A 22551-nucleotide genomic window follows, 5' to 3' on the forward strand; every position below is an offset into this window, starting at 1 on the left:
CAGGGCCCAACAAGCGAGTAGGGAGAGGGCTGCGGGTGCTGCTGCCGCCGTCGTCACCGTAGCGCGCCGACATGTGGCGGCGCGGCTGAGCGGAGCGGAGCGAAGGGGGAGAAAGGGGGAGGGCACGCGCGGGGAGGGGAGGGAGGAGGCCAGACAAGGCGGGGGGAGGGGGAGCAGCGGTGGCGCAAGTCGCGCGGAGCAGCGCAGCCCGGGTCCGCTCCTTGCTCCGCCGCCACCTCCCGACCCGGCCGGTAGAGCCGGCGCTCCAGCGGCCCCCGGAACAACTCAAAGCGGACGAAGGAGTCCATGTTGGGGAACTTGGCGTCGTGACGGGGACCTAGGGACCTGCAGTGGGGCCGCCGCCGCCGCCGGAGCAAGCGCCTCGACCTCGGCCTGAGGTAAACACGGGCCGACCCCGGGGGCGGATGGGCTCAGGCGGCTGTCCGGGCGAAGTGGGGGCTGTTACGGGGCGGCGCAGAGCGGAGGAGCGGGCCCGGGGCGACAGGAGGGCGGACAAAGTTTCGGAATCGCGCGCGGCCCAGGCGGCGTCCTGCGCTTGGAGGAAAGTTGGAGCTGCCTCTCGAGGCAGGGGAAGCTGCGGCGGGGAGGGCCCCCCTTCCTTCTCGCTACCCCCGCGAGGGAGGCCCCGCTTCGGCCGCCGCCGCCTCACAGTCCACACTCTGTCCCATTTCCTCCTTGTGGCCTACCCGCCTCCCCGCCGCTTCAGCCGGCGAAGCTTGTCCCCTGCCGGGTGCGGGGTCCGGTGGTGGCGGTGGTGGTGGGGGGGTGTTGAGGCTAGAGGTTCCACGACCGAGTCGCCACACAGGCACCCCCTCCCTGCAGTGGAAACGTGTCTGGCTGGGCTTCCGGGCGCTCTCCGACCCCCAAGTTCGCTTTACTTGGAAGACTTTGCTTTTGTCAATAGTGTCCAAGCCCGCTTGTGAAACCAAACTTTACTACGTCGTGACCTCTCAGTGCGCGAATAGGGAAGAGCCGGTGCTGCTAGGCATCGGCGTTTACCCCACGTCCTGAATTTCGAACTGTTCTCCCCCCCCCCCCCCACAATTTTTAAACCCTTTTCCTGGGCTGACCACAAAAGGGCCGGATCTAAACTTAGCTTAATGAGTCGCTCCTCGTCTCACCTAGGAATTTTGAACCATCAAAGACGTTTCTTACAGATTGCTGGCTGTCTTCGCACCCATATGCATTTTGAAAATTGTTTTAAAAGTAAACACCTGGTTTAAGTAGTTGATGAAAACACTCAGAGATTCAAATGTTGTGAATTGTAAAATACCCCCAGCGTGTTTCTGTAGCGTATTTCTGACAGCGTCTACGAGTTGAGTGATTATCATTAATATTGGATTACGTTTTAATTAACATCTTTTATCATACCAACAGTGAACTGAGATATTTAAGCAAAACTGATCGAAAAGTTTTTAATGTTTGGCTGGTAGATGGTGATGTTAAATTTTCCCAATTTGTGAATTTTCATTGAATTACGGAAAAAGCATATTAATAGATGTAATTTTCATTTTAAAAGTTAACTCAAGCATAGGACTACTTACCTCAGCAGAATATTGAAGGCAAAACATTCTTAAATAATTGCTGTTTTTGAATTTTATTGGTAATTGTATTAAAATTTTGATAAGAATCAAGTCTCTTTCCAGACCATTGCTTTCTCCTTCCTATTTCTTTGGCAGTTAGCTTAATCATCTCACCTCTGTGCTATTGGTTAAGAGCTGCAGTAAAAAGCTTGTGGGACTTTTATTTTTTTGTTGTTTTATTGGGCAGATTAAATTTTGAAATTGTCTTTGGATTTTTTTTGTTTTATTCTCTTAAGGATAATCTGAATCTACTTCATATTGTGTTTATGCAACATGGGTTTTCAAATTTGTAATTCTTGCTGTAGCTGCCGCTTTTTCATTGTAATATTTTTCAGTGCTTGCAAATATGTTTATAATCATTCAGTTTTACTTCAGATGGTGACCTTTTTACCAGAGAATTTGAGTACATTTTAAGATTTTTGGTGGGCTAAGATTTGGTCGTTTGCTTACTCCTTGTGTACTCACACTGCAAAAACATTGTTCAGTATGTCATGAGGGTATAAAACTGTAGAAAAGAATAGAAAATTGTTTGTAAATATGCTGCCTGAAACGTGTCATGGAGAAAATCTTAAGGGTGATTTTTGGGTTACATCTTTATGTGCTGTTATTGGAGTCCATGAGTTAAAATCGAAATTTTTCAGGGGTCACTCAGCTTCCGCATTATTTTTTGGGCACGAGGCAGTGTGGCTAGGCATTTTTCCTGAAAAGCTGTGCTATTAACTAGAGATAGGATGAAACAGTGCAGTTACATGATGTTGTTGATCCACCATTAGTAGCATGTTTTAGTAGGAGGAGAGTACAGTATCATACTACTCATTGACTTATTACTGAACTTTTTAGGTACACCAGTGAGAGGTGGTTGTAAAACCTAACTAAAGAGACTGGCATATGTAGAGGTAATAAAAAGAGTCAACCTTAGAATAATTTTCATTGGAACTTCCCATTAGGAAGCTCTGCCACCATCTATCCTGGTGTTTTAGTGATGTAGATTGGATCTTGACTTACCTAGTGCAGTGAAATAAAGAGGCTCAAAACCTAAATTGTTAATTATGGTCTCTGTCCGAAAGAATAAATGAATAGCTTTGCACCTTATCTTGCATCTGAATTGTACTAACTGGTATTAGTACTGAGTAGAGCTCAGAGTTAAAATCTTGGTGTTCCCAAGATTCATTTTTGTGTTGTCATTGTTGTCTTTTTTTAAAGTTGTGACTTTGTTCTTTCTAGTACTTAGGTACATAAAGTTTTACAAATATAAAAACAACACCATCATATCTCACTTGCAAAATAGTTTCCGAAAAAGTCTCACTATGACTTCTGTTTACCTATGATGTTTAACACTCAACAGCCAGAGTGATCCTGATGAAACTTGTCAAATCATGTCACTTCTCTTTTCAAATGGCTTCCCTTCTCAGTCATAGTAAAATGCATAGTACTTATGGTCTACCAGGCTCTGAGTGTTTCGCGTCTCCTCTTCCTCTCTGATTTGATTACCTCACTTTGTCCAGTCACCTTCCACTATGCTACTGAGAGTTTTCTCTGACTACTCTGTAAGACAGCAGACCTTCCCATGTTTCCTACCACTTTTTAAGCCAGATTTTCTCCATAGCATTTATCAATTTCTAATATACTGTATAATTTATTATCTTAAATTTATTGTATTTCTTCTTCGCTTTAATGCAAGTTCTGTGAGAATAGGGGATTTGTCACTTTGGGTCATTGTTTTGTCCCCAAACACCTGAACAATGCCTGGCACATAGTAGGTGCTTAGTAAATATTTAATAGATTAACCTGCTTTCAGCTGGAGACATTAAAGCAATAAAAATAGTAATTGTGGTTTGAAACTTTATGCAGTCTTTTGCATAAACTGCTAAGTTACTTTTATCCATGATTTACGTTCAGATCAGGGGACATATTTTTAAAGTAGAGGATGACAGAATGTGACCTTGGAACTGATTTATCAGGGTATAGAAGGAACTAAGAATACTTTGCTAAGGGTAGAGTGGTATAACTATCTTACTGTTTAAAATGCTGTCTTTTAGAAGCCAAATTATACTTATTTTTGGTAGTTACAGAAAGCAGAATTATGATTATGGTGATGGGTTTTGAAAGGGAGGAGAAGCAGCAAGAGTGGATGTGGGAAAATTAGTTAAGACTCTTATAGTAGTGTCCAGAAGAGATGAGGATAGCTTGATTTGGAGGTGGGCAAAAGTGAATGAAATTTGTAGTCACCAGCCCTCTGTTGATGGATCCAAAGTGAGGGAGATAGAAATTTCAGAGGTAAACAGCTGGGTGGAAGGTGATACCACATAAGGACCAAGGTTCTTTTGATTCTGACATACTGTATTTAAGGAACCTCTGGTGGAAATTTTTATAGGCAGTTAGATAATATGGTTCTAAATTTCAGAAGAGAGGTATCAGCTGGAAATAGAAAATTGAAGTCATTTATATAAGTAGTTGAAACTATAGGTGGAATTAATTGTCTAAGGGAGGGAATATAACTAGAATGGAATCACAGTGGCCCCTAATATAAAAAGTTTGAGGAAGGAATGTAAGCTCCCAAAGAATACTGTGAAGGTCAAATAAGTATGAGTTGAGTGTGGTATTGTAGAAACCAAAGGAAGAGAGTATTTCAAGGGGAGAGTAATCAGTAGGGTCAAGTGTTGATGAGAGTTGAGTAATGTAAGAGCTTAAGATTTTTCATTGAATTTACCAATATGAAGCTCATTGGCCTTTTTAATAAGCCAGATAGTAAGCTTCTTATTTTCAAACTGATACTCCTGTAATTGCTTAACTAGATGTAAAAGTACTGATATCAAAGGTTAAGAAATTATCTGCCCACATTACAGAAGAGACCTAATGTTTGTCAAATATTTGCTATGTGCCAATCACTCTGTTTTAGACATTTTACATAAATTTTCGTTTGATCTTTTCAGTAGCCTTGAAATGTTGGGTGTATTAATCCATTTTACAGAAAGGAGTCTGAAGCTCTAGAGAAGTTTAATGACTTGCTAAGAAATACTCCACTCCATCTGACTCTTGGGCCTTTAGTTACTCATTATATTAGTTGGCCTCTCAAACTCTAGGTCAGTGCTGTCTAGTAGTAGACTTTTCTGTGATGATAGAAATACTGCGTGTCTGCTGCCAATACAGTAGCTAATGTGGCTGTTGAGCATTTGAAATGTTGAAATTTGAAATATGGCCAGTGGGACCGAGGAACAAAATAGTGGTTACTGTATTCGACAGTGGGTATATATAGTGGGTCATTGAGAATCCCATAAATAATAAAGCAGAGTCTTTACTTACAATAAGAAGAGGTGCAAACACATATTCTTCATTTGGAGGGAGTACCATTTTACTTATATGCTAGTTTTAGGTACTATAAATGAATATTGTAGATAATCTTTTTCTTTTTTTAAAACAATTTCAAACTTTTCAGAAAAGTTCCAAGTAGAATACAAAGAACTTTCTTCCTCTGAACCATTTGAGAATAAGTTGCAGACACCGATCCTGCTTAAGTCCCAAGTACAATACAAAGAAGTTTTTTAAAACCTTTAGCCATTTGAGAGTAAGCTGCCGATGCCTTCTCATCACCCCAAAGATAAAGACTTTCTTTTACATAAAATATATCAAAATAAGGAGATTAACATCACTATATTACTACAATCTAACTCTCAGACCTTGCTCAGGTTTTGTCAGTTTCCACAGTAATTTCATTTGTAAACAGGAGGATCCAGTTCAGAATTCTGTATTGCATTTAATTGTAATGTCCTTTTATACTCCTTCAACTTAGAACAGTCCCTCAGATTTTTCTTGATTTTCATGACCTTGACACTTCAAGAGATTACAGGTTAGTTTTGTTGTTAGATGTCCCTCGATTTAGATTTGCCTGATATTTCCTCATGGTTGGATTCAAATTGTGTTTTTTGGCAAGAGTGTCTCAGTAATGATGTTGTGTGTTCTCATTGCATCCTATCCTATGGCATATGATTTCAGTTTGTGCCATCGCTGATGATGTACACTTTGATCACTTGAGTTAGATGAATTCTCCCAAGCTTCTTCACTAAAGTTTTTCCCCCCTTCTCTTAGTAATTAATAAGTATTTTGTGGAGAAGTATTTTGAAACTTTATAAATCTTTATCACATTTGCTATTTATTCTCAAAATGTCCCAGTTTGGCTACTGAAAGCCCCTTCCAGCTAGTTTCTGTGTTTTGACTTGCTTTGAGCACTTCCTTACCGTTTGATGCAAGAAAATGTCCCAGGTTCACCTTGTACATACTTTCCCTGCTGTAGCCATAGAATCAGCTGTTTCTCCAAGGAGTGGTTTCTTTCAGTGAAAGGTATTTAGAAAACCTAGATTTGGGTGATGTATATATTTCTGTGTCTGTATATAGAAAACCATGAGCTGGTACCAATTTTTCCAATTTCAAAACGTGTTTGTTTTCTAGCATTTGTTCTTGTTTTCTCCCTTTCCAAATTTATAACTCTCTTCTCTTACAAGGAGAAACCTGATTCCCAATATCCTTGGGATCAGTCACCAAAATGTAGCCAAATTTCTGTTGCCACTGCTGCTTTCTCTCCTGTGAATATCATTTTCACTCTTCTTAGGCTCTGATTTCTTGTGCCAAGATGCATTCCTCACTCTAGGCTCCTCAGATAGTTCATACTGAGGATGTCACCATTCTGCTTGACTTCTATCTAGTACCTCACTCTGGGCTTCCTCACCATCCTACATATGGACACCTTGCTCATTAATGTGGACTCCCAACACCTCCAGGGAGAAAACCAACATACAGATATGTTTCTTAAAGATTGTACTTATTGTTTCTATAAAAGATTATCACACCAAAACTTTTAATGAAAATTATGATCAGATATGTTCTCACTTTAAAATTTAAACCCTCTTGAGACTCTCACATCTCTGTTAGCGATAAGACTAATCTTCCTCCTTATTTTCCCTTTTATCCGAGAGTTCTCAGATGTACTTTTAGGGGAATCTTCTTAACGTAATTTTGACAGTAAAGTGAAAATAGTTCTTTGGAGGGGCGCCTGGGTGTCACAGTTAAGTGTCCAACTTTGGCTCAGGTCATGGTCTCATGGTCCATGAGTTCAAGCCCTGCATCAGGCTCTGTGCTGACAGCTCAGAGCCTGGAGCCTGCTTCAGATTCTGTGTCTTCCTCTCTCTCTGCCCCTCCCCCACTCACGCTCTGTCTCTTTTTCAAAAATAAATAGACATCAGAATAAATATAAACATAAAATAAATAGTCCATTCGACCTAGCTTTGCATTCTAGTTGTCCCATATACTGATTGTCACCTTTTATTGGTGACTTAATAGTGTCCTCACCTATTTTAATTTTTAAGTAACATTTGCCTAAGTCTAGTGGTAATAGTAGCTATCTCCATCTCTGTTGTTTTATACCCTTAAGTTAACTCCATTTAGTGATTTTCAAACCTTTTTAATGCAGTGTTACTAACATTCAATGTTGGTGGTGTTTAAAAATTTTAAATGTACTGTAGTATGGTATTTTGAGGATTAAATGTGCAAAGATATATCAGGTGGTTTTAATTTTTAAAATGTACTGAGGTTTGGTATTTGAGTATTAAATGTGCAAAGACATGTCACAGTTTATTGCTGGATGAGCATTTTCCCTACCGATAATCTTGTGATCCAGGTTTGTTGATATCTATGTGTCTCTTAGGTCTGGGAATGAAACATGGCCTTTGCCCTTGAGGGGCTTATTCCTAATCAGGCCTACTTTATTGCTCCCCAGTATTCTTCCATTTTTTTCCTAAGTAGTTTTCCATACATTTCTTTCTTCTTCCACTTCCTGCTGCTGCATTATTTTCAAAACCCCCATTTTAAACATGTCAAAATAGATAAATGGGATAGAGGTGTACTTTTCCTTAGTGATTTTCGCTTTTTACAGAACAAAATTTAAGTCCTGCCTTGGACTTAAACTTTTAAGTCCATTTACATTCTGGCCCATAATTATTCTCCTTTGCTGTCCTAAATGAGTTCTTTCTAACTAAATTAGTCCTGAAAAATGCCTGTAGCTCACATTTGGCACTTAGCATATGCTATTCTGTTGTTCATCTTTTGTATCCTATTTCTCCAGCTCTACTTTTTGCAGCAGGAAGGGGTATAGTATCTTTATCTGTCTTTGTATTCCAATGCCAGGCTCAATACCCTGGCCAAAGTAGTAGTTCAGCAGCTTAAAGTAAGCAAAAACAAATATAAATAGTAAAGAGAGCAGCCACAGCAACACTGCCTTGAAAATTCTCTGGGATCAGTGAAACAGCTTACAAATGATAAATGATGTTAAGGTAAATATACTTGTAACACTATTTTGTATGCTTAGATCACCTGTCAAGAAAATTGTTTCTTTATTGTTCTAATGGGAATAAATATTAATAACTTACAGAATTTGTAAGCTATCATTCACCTGAAAAGCTTATCATAGAAGAGCCTTCAGATAGGACAGCTTTAATGCATTAAGGCCATATTTCTTTAGGAACTGTTGTACATGTGCAGTTTCTTAGATGTCAACATGAGTAATATGAGGGAGATGCATGAAACAGAAAATAGCTTTATTTTTTCAAAACTGCTACAGAAGTAGATGAAACTAAAATTGAATGAAGGAGAAACAAAGCCAATCAAGCCCTTAAGAGAAATTTAAAATATATTTTATATTAGTATAGTCACTCCAACTTTCTTTGACTACTGCTATGGTATATCTTTTTCCATTCTTTCATTTTGACCTATGTCTTTGTATTTAAAGTGAGTTTCTTAAAAAGCAGAATCAGACCTATAAATATAGAGAACAAACTGATGGTTGCCAGAGGGAAGGGGAGTGTGGGAGGATAGGTAAAATGGATAAAGGGGAGTGGGAGATATGGGCTTTCAGTTATGGAATGAGTAAATCACAGGAATAAAAGGCACAGCATAGAGAACATAGTAATATTCTAATAACATTGTATGGTGACAGATAGTAACTATACTTGGGGTGAGCATAGCATAACATGTAAAGAAGTTGAATCACTGTTGTACACCTGAAACTAATGTAACATTGTGTGTCAACTATACTCAAATAGAAAATTTAAAAAAAACAACTGAGTTTCTAGTAGACAGTATGTAATTCAGTGTTTTTGTAAAATCCAATCTGATGATCTTTTATTTAGTGTGTTTAGGTTATTTACATGTAATTATTGATATATACTATTTTGTTCCCCATTTCCTGCCCTTTTTTCAATTATGTGAATATATTTAATATTCTACTTTAAATTCGTCTATTGACCTTCTGACTGTATCTCTTTAAATTATGTTTTAGTGGTTGCTTTAGGCCTACTCTTGACAACTAGAAATGTGGCCAGTTTGAATGGAGACATAGGCTGTAAATGTAAAATACACACCAGATTTCAAAGACTTCTACCAGAAAAAGAATACACAGTGTCTCATTTCATAAGTTTTTTTTTTTACTGGTTACATGTTGGATGTTAATATTTAAGCATATTGGGTTAATAAAATATACTAGATTGATATTTTAACTTTTAAAATATGGCTACTAGAAAATTTAAAATTACGTATGTGGCTCACATTGTATTTCTGTTGAACAGTGCTGCTCTAGGGATTATAATATGTATACTGAGACATTCACAATCTATGTGGAGTTAATATTTTTACCACTTAAAATGAATGTAGAAGCCGGACAACTTCCCCAGTGACCTTTATGTTAAAGTTGTATGATTACATGTATATGGAATGAAAATCCACCAGACAGTAATGTAATTTTTGCTTTCAGTAATCATATATTTTTTAAAGAACTTAAGAGGAGAAAAGTAGTCTCTTATTTTAGCTGTTGACTATTTTCTTGTTCTTTGTTAATGAAATTTCAAGTTTCTCTCATTTCTCCTCAGCTTGCAGAATTTCCTTTAGTATATGTTTTAAAATAGCCTTGCTTTTTCTTTGTTTTTCTTAGCTGAAAACTTTCTACTTTCATTTCTGATAGATTTCTTTATTAGATATAGAATTCTGGGTTGACAGTTCTTTAGCACTAAACATGTCCTGCTTCTTGGATCCCATTGTTTCTGAAGTTTGCAGTAATTTGAATCATCAATTTCCTCTGTATGCTGTTTCTCTATTTTAAATATATTTTTTTTCTTTTACCTTTACTTTTTTGCAGTTGATTATGATTTGTCTGAGCATGTTTATCTTTCTTTTGAGTTAATCCTATTCGGTGTGTCCTAAAATTTGTGAATTTTGAAATTTGGGAAGGTTTTGGAAATTATTTCTGCAAAAATTTGTTTATGTACCGCTCTTTCTCTCATTTTTCTAGAACTCAAATGGCAAAAATAGAACTTTGAATGTTGTCCAGAGGACCCCGAGACTTCATTTTCTTTCACTCTTTCACTTCTCTGTTCTTCAGATTAGATCATTTCTTTCTCACATTCACTGACTCGTTCCTTTATATTTCCAGTCTGTTGTTGAAATCTTATTTCAGATACTGTATTTTTCATTTCTAAAATTTCCATTTGTTTCTCTGTTTTTTTAAGTTTAATTTTTCTTAATGTTTGTTTATGTTTGAGAGAGAGACAGAGCTTGAGCAGGAGAGGGGCAGAGGGAGATGGAATCAGAATCCAAAGCAGGCTCCAGTCTCTGAGCCGTCAGCACAGAGATCATGACCTGAGCTGAAGTTGGAGGCTTAACTGACTGAGCCACCCAGGCGCCCCTGTTTCTCTATTTTTTTATAGCTACTGTTTCTCTCCTGAGAACCTCTGTCTTCCATTTATTACTGAAGTGTTAATACTTTTAATATCTAGTGACTTGGATTAAGATCTGTTTTCTTTTCTGACAAAGGGCTAGTGAATTCCAATCCTACTACTTATAACTGACTTTGTGACCTTAGACAAGTTACTGAATTTCATTGTATATAAGATGGAGATGTCTTTGCAAAATATTGTAAAGGCTAAATGAGATAACTTAGGAAATGTCAGAATGTAATAGCTAGAAATAGTATGGAAAACATACCCAGAAGTCCAGCTCCTGGGGCATTTGAAGCATTTATAATAAAATTACATTAGGAAAGAATCCCAATATTTGCCCATGCCTGATGTGAATGTAAAAGAATGTTCTTTCTTTTTTTATTTTTAAAGTAAGTTTTCATTGTAAGTCATGTATTTCCAGATTAGAATAGTAATGTTTTATAGAAGTAGGATTGTGTAATGCCTTGTTATGTGTGAAATATTCATTTGAGAATACATTGATTATATACCTATGTAACATGAAATGGTATTTATCTGAGATAACTATCTAACAAGTTTAAGAAGTTCAGATAATAGGCAGAGCTGGAGTAAAGAGAGAGTGAATGTCTGGCTTACTACACAAACAATTGCTTTTTTTTTTTTTTCAATACTTGTTTCACTATAGCAATTTGTACCAATTTAGAAAGTATTAGAGAGTGACAATTCTTGAGGAACCAAAGAGTTCCTCAAGACATTTAGCATCTGTACAAATTAGAGACTAATTTCTGGAGTTGAAACTATAATGTAAGTAAGGTTGGTAAAATTTTGTTTAAACAGAACAGAGGAGTATTTCAGAAGCAGTGTTTTGAACATTGTCCCTTTTTTCCCTGTTGTCTTAGATGAAATCCCATTTCCATTCTTCTGCAACAAGCATTCGTATGCAGTCACTTATTGTCATTAATTCCTCTTCTTTAATTCTTAGGATTTGTTTCTTTATTTGCAGGTGTTTCCTGTGCTATATATGTTTTTGGGATGTGGGTTGACCAAGATTGCTGTTTCGGGTCGGGAGTCTTTCTAACATAGGACAAGGATTAAGTTAAAGATATAATTGACAGTGTTTCTGTTTTGGATTAGAAAAAAAGATAAAAAGATACCAGTTCTTCCTCTGCTTCCTGTACTTCCATCCAGGATGCCTTTCTTCTCTTGGCTTTTCTGCTTGTGAGAGGGTATGGTGTTGATCCCAACGGCTCCTCCTGGGATAGTTCTCTTGGGAAGTTTGATTTGAAATGAATCTCTTCTTCTTCTTCTTTTTTTTTTTTTTTGTCTTTAATAGGCATAATACTTAATCTTCTGAATGTAAACTCTGCTTTTCCACACTTGTTACTCTTCTCAAGGGACCTATAATAGGCATTGAGGAATTACTGATAAAAAAAAACAAAAATGTAAGAGCTCTAAGTTTGCCTCTATCACTTGAATTAGTTATATTATTGTGTTTTAGTAGATGGGGATGCAAAAATGGAGAGGAGAATCTTGAAGACAAGTGAAGATTGCAGTCAGCTCCCCTTTCTGTTCCCTCCACCATACCTTAAGCAGCGGTGGAGTTATTAAAGAAGAATTGCATAAATATTGAATAGTTTTTTTTAAAGTTTATTTATTTATTTTGAGAGAGAGCACATGCAGGCACAAGCAGGGGAGGGGCATGGGAGAGGAAGAGAGAATCCCAAGCAGGCTCCACACTCTCAGCACAGAGCCCAATGTGGGACTTGATCTTAAGAACCATGACAGAATTGCATGAATATATGTTGAAATTATTGGACGACATAAGATGATACTGCCCTATAATGTTTCTCATTTGAAGAAATAGTGGAAGCCTTTCGTATGATTTATCAAACTCTTTATGGTAATGTATCCATGCACATAGAAAGCCCTTGTTTTTTGTTTTTGTTTTTTGTTTTTTTAATTTTTTTTTTAACGTTTATTTATTATTGAGAGACAGAGAGACATAGAGCATGAGCAGGTGAGGGGCCAAGAGATGGAGAGACACAGAATCTGAAGCAGGCTCCAGGCTCTGAGCTGTCAGCACAGAGCCCGACGCGGGGCTCGAACCCACAAACTGTGAGATCATGACCTGAGCCGAAGTCGGACGCTTAACTGACTGAGCCACCCAGGTGCCCCTTGTTTTTCTTTTTAAAATAAAGTACTGTGGGGTGCCTGGGTGGCTCAGTCAGTTAAGTGTCTGACTCTTGATTTCAGCTCAGGGCATGATTTAATGGTCGTGAGAGAGCCCTGTGTCAGGCTCTGTGCTGTGTTTGGAGCCTCCTTAAGATGCTGTCTCTCCCTGTCCCTCTGCCCCTACCTCGCACATGTATGCATGCTCTGTCTCTCAAAAGAAATAAAGTATTGGATCATAGATGTATTCTCATAGAGTGGACACCTGTCACATAAGAGTGTAACCCAATTGGGGAGTGAACTGTAGTGCCTTTCTTACCCCAAACAATGAAAAACTGGTCAGCTCCATACTGACCAGGTATTGGAACTGATCTATTAGTAGTGTATTGGAACTGATCTATTTCTACAACACTGCCCTTGAATTTAGTGGGGTTGTGGGGCGCCAGGGTGGCTCAGTTGGTTAAGCCTCAGACTTCGGTTCAGGTCATGATCTTGTGGTTCATGAGTTCAAGCCTTGCATTGGGCTCTGCTGTCAGCACAGAGCCTGCTTCAGATCCTCTGTCCCTCTCTCTCTACCCCTCCCCTGCTTGCTCTCTTTCTCTCAAAAATAAACATTAAAAAAAAGAAAAACTGGAAAAAAAAGAATTTAGTGGGGTTGTAAAATTGTGCCTGTTGCTTTTAATCTCTCTGTCTCCATGGGCTATAGAATACACGATCTTTTAGTGTTGCAGAAATGTAGGAACCAGAAATAGAACATTCAGATACCTCCTCTCAAGCTTATCAGTGGTGATATAACCGTGGGTGGCTTCTGTGTTGGTGATAGTATAGAACCATTGGAAAGACAGACTATGAATGTGTCAGTGAAGCCATACTTTTGTTAAAAATGTTAACAATTTATGTTCTAGCCCAAAATTGTTTTTTCATGTTAGTCTTTACTTTTAAAACATTTTAAATTTTACTAACATATGTTAAAATTGATCTTTTTTGGGTGTGTAGTTCTGTGACTTTTAATACATGTATTTGTATTACTACCATCAGAGTCAGGATTTAGAATGGTTCCATTACCTCCAAAAAGCTCCCTCATGCTATCTTTGTAGTTAAACCTTTCTCAGACCTTTCCCAAATTGTTATCAGGTGACCACTGATAACAATTCTTTATCATTACAGTTTTTACCTTTTGCGAATATCATATAATAATGCAACTGTGTAGTCTGTGACCTTTTGGGACTGGCTTCTTTCAGTATATTGTCTTTAAGATTCATTCAAGTTGCTGAGTGAAGCTCTGGTCCATTCCTTTTTTCTGTTTCTGTTTTTGTTTTTATTTTGTTTGAGTAGTATTCCATTGTATGGCTGAATGCACCATAGTTTGTTTATTTAGATTATATCTAGTTTATCAGTTCTTTCTTATACTATCTTTGGTTTTGGTATCAGGGTAGTTGGGAAGTATTTATTTTCCATTTTCTGGAGGAGATTGTGTTGAACTGGTATTGCTTCTTTAAATGTTTAGTAAAATTCACCAGGGAAATTATCTGGGCCTAGGGATTTCCTGTTTTGGGAGGACTAGATTTAATTTCTTTAAACAGTACTAGGGCTATTCAGTGGTATGCTGCTTAGTTTCGCCAGAGGTTTAAATTTTATTGATTTTTTTCCCCTAAAGAATGGGTTTGGGTTTCATTGATTTTTCTGTTTTTCTGTTTTCAATTTCATTGATTTCTACTCTATTTCCTTCCTTCTGCCTGCTTTGTATACATTTTTATTTAATTTTAGTTTAGTTTTTTAACATAGAAATTTAGGTCATTGATTTGAGACCTTTTCTGACCTTTGATGCAGTCATGCTTTCGCTGCATCTCACATATTTTAACTATTGATATATTTGGATTTAATTCTACCATTTTATTTTTTTGGTTCCCTCTTTTCTTCTGTAACCTCTTTCTTTGGATTCTTTGAACATTTTTTAGTATTCCATCTTAATTGTGTTTTTGCCTATATATCACTTTTTTAATGATTACTCTAAGGATTATAATATGTCCATTTATTGTTCACAGTTTCCTTAGAATCAGTATTTTATCATTTCAGGTGAAATACAGAAATCTTATCACCCTGTAGGTCCCTTTACCCTTTTCTCTGTATGTTGTAATTGTCTTGTGCTACATTTACATACATTGGAAATTCTGTTAGAAAGTGTTGTGATGTTTGCTTTTAATTGCCAAACATTTTAAAGAATTCAAGAGGAGGATAGTTAGTTATATTTATCCAGATATTTATCACTTCTGTTGCTCTTTTGTCGTTTCTCATGTTGTATTTAAGGATGATTTCACTAGATTGAGGATTCTAGGTTTACAGTTCTTTTCTATTTTAAGCACTTCAAGAATATTGTTCCACTTCCTCTGGTCTATGTAGTTTCTTTTCTTTTTCTTTTTTTTAAGATTTTATTTTTAAGTAATCTCTACACTTGATGTTGGGCTCCAACTTAAAACCTCGAGATGAAGAGTCACATACTCTTCCAACTGAGTCAGCCAACTGGCCCTGGATAAATGTAGTTTATGATGAGATGTCACTAGTTATTCAAATCATTAACCCACCTTCCTCTCATAATTAATTCCTTGTTTTTTCAGTCTGCTTGCAAGATTTTTTTCTTTGTAACTTTTAGCAGTTTGACTGTGATATGTCTAGGCATGATCATTATCCTGTTTGGAGTTTGTGAGACTCTTGAATTTAGAGGTTTATATATCTTTCACCAAATTTGGGAGTTTCTGGCCATTATTTCTCTTCGTCTTCCTTTTTTTGTACTGCACTCATTTTCCTCTGCTCGGACTCTTGATGTGAATGTTAGGGTTTTAGTGTTCTCCCACAGGTCCCTGAAGCACTGATATTTTTTTCAATATTTTTTCTGTTGTTCACATTGGGTACCTTTTGATCTGTCTTCAAGTTCACTGACTTTCTGCTATTGAGTCCAGTATATTTTCTATTTTAGTTATTGCATTTTTCAGTTCTAAAATTTCCATTTGATGGTTCTTTAAGTATTCTTCTTCTTCTTTTTTTTTTTTTTTTTTTTTTTTTTGCTGTGACTTTCCAGTTTTCAATTTGTTTCAAGAATATTTGCTCTTGGGCAATTTTATACCTGCTTTCAAGTCTTTGTCAGATAATTCATCCAGTGCTCTAGTATCTGTGTTATCTTAGTGTTGTTTCTGTTGATTCTTTTTTCCCACAGGAGTTTTGAGAGTTTTCTGTTCTCTCTGCCAAGTAATTCTGGGTTGTGTTTTGGAGATTTTGAACATTATGATATGAATCTTAGTGTCTTATTTAAATGGTATGGAGAATGTTGAGATTTTTGTTTGGGCAGGTAGTTGATTCAGTTGGATTTTAGGCCACAAGCTCCAACCAGCTTTCTTTAGGTTGCAGTTTTAATCTGTTCTGTTTTCAAAAGCTTTGCAGTACTATTTGGATTTTTCCCATATATGTACTACCCAGTAGCCAATCTGACCTGCATGGGGGTTTATCCTATATTTTAGTCTTCAGAGCCTCCAGTATGCTACTTAGGGTTAAATCTATAGGTTTGCAGCTTAGGGGTGAGCTAGGAGTTCATAAACAACTTATAAGTTGTTAAGTGCTTTCCTCTCTGTTATGTCCATGGTATTTTCTAGGTCCCTGGGACCTCCCCCCATCCCTTTTCTATCCTCTGGCTAGAAACCCCAATCTTCATTTCATTTGTTCCACTGTGGTGCGTATTTTCTACAGTTGTATCTGAAGCCAAGTGCCAGAAGACAGGAGAAAAATTGAAATTATTCCAGTTTCTTCAGTCAGTGAAGATGGTCCCTTTCCTTAAGAGTTTTAGGCTCCTGCTGGCTGTGCTGTTAGCACTGTTGCAGCTGTCACCGTAAGATTGCTTGGGAATTGGGTTGTGGGGAGTGAAGAACAGAAGAAAGAAGAGATTTCCCTTACTCTTTCTAAGAAGTTAGGGGACTCCTTTTCTACTCTTTGGATAGAAATAGAGGGCTTTTTCCTAGAGCTTTTGCTTTCTCCATTGTTACCAACAGCCACTTTCTGGGTTTTAGGCTCCATTAAGCTCAGGCTGGAGCAAAACTGGATGGGAAAAATTAAAAGCCCACTACCAGTTTGATAATATATCGGATACTGGGCTCTTCCCCAGTCTACCTGCTATTATTTACTTTCTAAATTTCAATTAGCTGCTCCATTTATTCTGTCTGGGTTTTATAGTTTCAGTCAGTGAGATTAACAAGGAGGAATGTGCTTACTCCATTTTACTCAGAACCAGAACTTCTCAGTTTACTTATCAATTTTGGAATGTAATGGCTACTTGAATCTCCTTATTTCTGTTAAATATGGTTTGTCAGTTACATTTTTTTTTTTTTTTTTTTTTTTTTAGTATATGTGTGATCTTGTAACAGTGTAACCTCTGTTGAGGAGATGATGTTACATTAAATGTAAAAGGAAATAGGAAATTTAATTTCTCTTTTAGAGCATAGCGTTCATGAACTCTAATTTTCATAATTATTTAAGATTTGAAAAACTGTTTTCCTGTTTTCAGCTTAATCTATATTTTCTGCCTGAGGATTTCCGGCTTGCCTTTCACTTTGGAGATGTTTTATTCTTTATTCATTCTAACCTTTTCAAAGTGCTTTGTTTCAATAATTAAGTTATAGGTCACTGTAGAGCTTAGTATGAGGTGGCATACCTCGTATTAGTTGACTCTTTTGGCTCTCACATGTTGCAGACACTGCACAAGAATTTTAGAGACATTCTGAAGCATATCTTCACTTCCTAGATTGCTATGTGAAGCTGATTTTGTTATAAGACTGGTAAGTGTAGATGACTTCATCTTTTTTATTTTCAGTTTACTTGCTAAGCAACAAGATACGAGATTATTTGTTCATCAGTGAATAGTGCTTGGAAAACAAGCTTTTTTCTGGATAGCGGCCTAGAACCAAGGAATTGAATATGAGGTTCCTAGAAATTCCTGTTGTTGATCAGCTGCTGACAAGCAACCAAGTCACTAATAATCTTCTCAAAAACTGACCCAGAAAGTATTTCTAGGGACCAATGTGCAGTAGTAACTTAAAGCAGAGCTCGTGGCTTATCTGTTCAGGCTGCTGTAATAAAATATCACAAACTGGGTAGCTTATAAGCAATAGAAATTTATTTCTCATAGTTCTGGTGGCAGGATGGTTGGGTGAGGGCCCTCTTCCATGTCACATACTTAACCTTTGCATCCTCGTGTGGTAGATGGGGCTTCGGATCTCTCTTAGCCTCATTTATAATACAGGCCCTAATCTCATTCATGAGGGTTCTACTTTTTATGACTTAAGCACTTTTGAAAGGCCCCACTTACTAACATCATCACCTTTAGGAGTTAGGATTTCAGCATATGAATATGAATATGAATTTTAGGGGATGCAAACATTCAAACCATAACAGCGTGTAAATGAACCCACTAAAAGTAAAATTGATTCAAAGTCTTGCATTTCATATCCATTTCAGTTTTACTGTTGATAGTTATAAAGTTCGGGTGAAATTGAAGCTATTGGTAGAAATGAAAATTTTGTTGCTGTTTTTGTAAATTTAGATGTCATAATTTGTTGGTTCTTTATTGTACTTTCTGGTCAAAAATTTTATTTTTAACTGAAAAAAACGTGATGTTGAAAAAATACATAACTGTTGTGATCACGAATAAAGAGAAATTGGTGTGTTAAAGGAATGAACATTTTTTTTATTAAAGACCTGTTATTTTTTTAAATTTAGGATGTTCAGTTAGATAATTCATATACTCGGATAATTGCACTGAAATGTATTATTTTATAAAATTTGAAGAAAAAGATACTTCTATCAGTATGTATGTCCCAACCATTAATCTGAAAAACTTTCTTGGAGGATAAGCCTTCATGGTGTGGGTTCAGGCACAGAGGTGTCTTTTATGTTTGCCTGATGGTCATTTCCGTATAGGAAGTCTAACATCGTGAGAACTTCAACTTACCTGTGTATCCTTTCTTTGTTTTGAAAATTAAAATTCTGTCATGTTAAAATTGGTAATTCCAGTTCTGAGTCCTTTAAGGATGGAAATGCCACAGTGGTACAGAATGGTCAGGGGGTTAGAAAAATATACTTTTAAATCTTTTGGTCACAGTTGGGAAGCCTTTTTTACAAATGCACATATGTTGCAAGGATTTGGTGTTCATTATGTGCTCCTGTTAAATCTTGTGCTTACCCCCATTGCAGCACCTGGGTACTGCATTGTAACTGTTGGTTTCTGTTTTTGTTTTTGTCAGGTGTGTCAGTATGGAAGACCTAATGGTACCTAGAAAATAGGGACACTGACTAAATATTTATTGAATGAAAAAATAAGTTAAAGACAAGCTGTAGGAAAGTGGGGAGTCTGGTGTAGGCCTATTTGAAAAAAGAGGGGAAAAAAGTGATTACTAGTTAAGTGTACTTAAGATCTGGAGTTCAGGAAGTAATTTAAATTCTAGTAGTTGTTAAATTTCTGTATGTTTTTCTAAATTGTCTTCATAGGTGATATGACCAGTCTGTTAGTTGGGGTAGATTTTTTCTAATTCTCCGTTACATTGTTTTCAATTGGTTTTTTCCTGTATGCTGAAATGTGACTTCTTGTGCTTCTCTCACTAAACAAAATATTATTATTTTTGCCTCCATTACCTGTTTGTATCTTCATATGTGAAGGCATAGGCTTAACTGTGTCATGCATTCTAAATAAATTATCACATTCAGGGCCCTCTGGAATAAATCATTCTTTATATTTTGTTGTTCTCTTTTATTCTAAACCCAAGATAAATATGGGAACAGCTGGGTGAAAGTGAAGTAAAATAGGACTGATTTTCATAATTCCCTCCCCAGAATCATTTGATGGAAAACTGATTGCATAACTGCTTGACCTGAAGAATTTTAAAGGTAAGAGAGCTTGTGAATATTTGTATATATATAAAAATATATTTGTATTTTTATATACATGGTTTGCTGGAGTTGCCATATTAAAACTGCTTAGTAGTATTTTATCTCCTGTAATTATATAAAATAGGAAATATGATACAAAAATCCTAGGATTATTTTTTTGGAGTCCTAAACTTTGTCTTTCTTCAACCTTTTTACTTCTAGATAAATAGGAATTTTGATAAATACTATCAGTATAGAATAAAGAACGTATTTATCCTTGTATAAGATCTGTTTGAAAAGCTATTTGACAATTTAAATTTTGTGAACTTTTTACTCTTCACATTCGTTCTATATGTGGATATTTGAAATACAGAAGTTTTTTTAACAATGAAAATCTGTGCTTAGAGCATATAGGTTTACCAATCTTATATCTTATGGTATACCTAAGATTTTTGGGGCAGGGTGGTGGTCATGTTCTTGTGTTTGTGCCTCTGTGCTATTTGTTGAGTTCTTTTTTGCTAGTCTTGCTGCTAGGCACTTTAAAAGGATTATGTGATTATGTAATTTAGTCCTCATAATGACTGGTTACTACTGTTATCCCCATTTGATAGATGAGGAAACAGGCTTAAAGATGTTAAGGTCACTCAGCTAGTAAGTGGCAGACTAGTTGAAATTTGAACCTAGACAGATTTCTTTGTAAAACCTGTACTTGAAGGGACATTCCTGTCTCTATACTGAACAGTACTGGTGTTAAACCTCCAGCAACCAACATGTAGGTTAGGGATATTTTAAACAAAACCATGTCAGAATAGCCCATTAGAAGCAAAGAAGTGTACTTACAAAGTCTAATAAAATTATACAGTAGAAATCAGGTAGAAAAAACAAAACTTTGGGAGCATTTTGTAAGGGACTTAAAAATCAACAGTGACAGTGCAGGATTGAGTTGATTATGTAGCAGAGAGACTGGAAAGGAAATAATTATTAAGCTGAAGGAGTTCATTGCCTTAACCCTACTCTGAAGTGAATTAGTTGGAGGCACTAGAGCAAATATCTGTGATAGTTTAAGCCAGAATGATAAAATTAATGTAGATAAATCAACAAAATCTCAGAGCCTTCAGGGGAGTTTTAAAAGGAACTCAAGGACAACATTGCAGAACCATTGACTCAGATGTGTAATAAGTAACTGTTGTGCCAGAGTATGGGTTGAATATGAATGTAGATAGATAGATGCCTATGCTTAAGAAAGCTTGAAGAGTTCTCTGCAATGAGGGACTGAGCCACATCTGTAAACTTTTTATGGGAAGGGCCAAAACGTAGTTCCCTTAGGCTTTGCAGAGGATATGGTTTCTGTTGTAATTATTCATCTCTGCCATTGTAGTGCAAAAGTAGCCTTGGTCAATATATAAAGGAATAAGCATGGCTGTGCTTTAACAAAACTTTATTTACAGAAATACTCAACCAGTTTTTTGACCACTGGCCTACCATAATGGATACTGTCCCTCCCTAGACATCAATAAAAAAATAGCCTTCCTATGGTTTCTTCAGCTGAAAATAACATTATCAAAGGGAAGATCAAATTTTTGAGTAGATGATTGGAAGGCACTTAATGCCTTTATTTAAGACTGGAAATGGGATGGAAGATCCTGCATTTAATAGTAATGGTTCACATTTAAATGCTTATTACTGCTAGACAATGTCATGAGCACAAGTTTGCCTGACACCAGTACCCAAGTCATTAATCACTGTAATATACCACTCAGAGTACCTTACTAAATACCCGCTCTTTTTTAATTGAATTTTTTGGACAGAGGATTGAATTTGGGGACTGGTTTATCTTGGATAGAAGATTGGAAATAAGGGAGAAAGAAAAATAGAGTATCTGAGAGAGGTTCTGGGAGTCACTGGATTCTCTGAATACCTTAGCCATGTGAATCAGCGTAGTATTTATATTTAGCATCTTCATGAAGATGTCCTTGGCATAAGTATACCCAACACAGGGCAGCTCTTACTTTTTCCCAATATCCCTTTCATTCAGACCTGGCTCCCATTTATCATATCCGTGCCCTTTATAATGGCAGGATTGGGTTTGGAAGTGGGGTGGGAAATAGAGTTAAACTGCCTCATAGCCTTTCATATGCCTTCTTTATTTGTACCCAAAGGATCTGATTGTACTTTTTTTTAATAAAACTTTTTTTAATGTTTATTTATTTTTGAGAGAGAGCGTGAGTGGGTGAGGGGCAGAGAAAGAGGGAGATAGAATCTGAAGCAGGCTGCATGCTTTGAGCTCTCAGCACAGAGTCTGACCTGGGGCTTGAACTCAGGAACTGCAAGATCATGACCTGAGCCAAAATCGGACGCTTAACCAACTGAGCCACCTAGGCACCCCGCCTTTTTTTTCCTTTTTTTTAATTTTTAGAGAGCGCACAGATGGGAAAGGGGCAAGGGAGAGAGAGAATCTCCCGATGTGGGTTTTGATCCCATGACCCTGGGATCATGACCTGAGCAGAAATCTAGAGTTGGATGCTCAACTGACTGAGCCACCCCCTGCCCCTGATTGTACTGTTTTGACAGAATATTAGTAGACTGGATCAATTTAGTTTTTACTCAGAAATGTTATTTTGTATTTTTTCAGTCTTGTGTTTGCCTTTGTCTTTCACTTCTGTCTAGGGAAAACAAAGAAATGGGCAATTGACATTTTTGTTACTCTTCCCTATTTTTCTGTTCTTACTCGCACTAATAATAATAATAGCCATTTATTGCATAGCAGTGGAGCTGGGATTTGAATCTAGGTCTAAGTCTTAACTAGGATGTTGATATCTTTAGATACCATGGACTTGCTTGAAGGACAGTAGGGAGGAAGCAAGAAGAGCGAGGTTTGAAGTTGAACTGGAGAGGGAAGAAATTCTGTTTTGTAGTAGATGGAAGGAAACAGGTTTTGGAAGAGAAAGAGGAGGAGGAGAAGGGAAGGATAGGAATTTTAAATGGAGCTAGCCATGGCTAAAATGTTTGGTTTCTATTACCAGGAACCTCTGGTCCCTTACCTGATTCCTTGAAACTGAGGTGCTTCAGCGACTACTATAATAGAAAATACACTGTTAGCATCTCACCTGTAACTTGAAACCATTTTCTATTAT

The 22551-nt window shown here is 37.1% G+C and overlaps 1 protein-coding gene across 3 annotated transcripts in view; it reads left to right on the top strand.

Annotated features, from left to right (window-relative positions):
* The first annotated feature begins 284 nt into the window (after positions 1-284).
* SCAF11 (SR-related CTD associated factor 11) overlaps positions 285-22551 on the top strand; it is a 70223-nt gene continuing 47956 nt past the window's right edge. For all 3 annotated transcript variants that reach the window (XM_019419116.2, XM_019419117.2, XM_019419118.2), the window contains exons 1-2: positions 285-398; positions 19382-19435. The gene's annotated coding sequence lies outside the window, so the exon portion shown is untranslated. The remainder of the gene's footprint in view (positions 399-19381; positions 19436-22551) is intronic.

The sequence above is a fragment of the Panthera pardus genome, unplaced genomic scaffold, assembly GCF_024362965.1.
Source record: "Panthera pardus isolate Hobbes unplaced genomic scaffold, ASM2436296v1 HiC_scaffold_6, whole genome shotgun sequence".
NCBI lineage: Eukaryota > Metazoa > Chordata > Mammalia > Carnivora > Felidae > Panthera > Panthera pardus.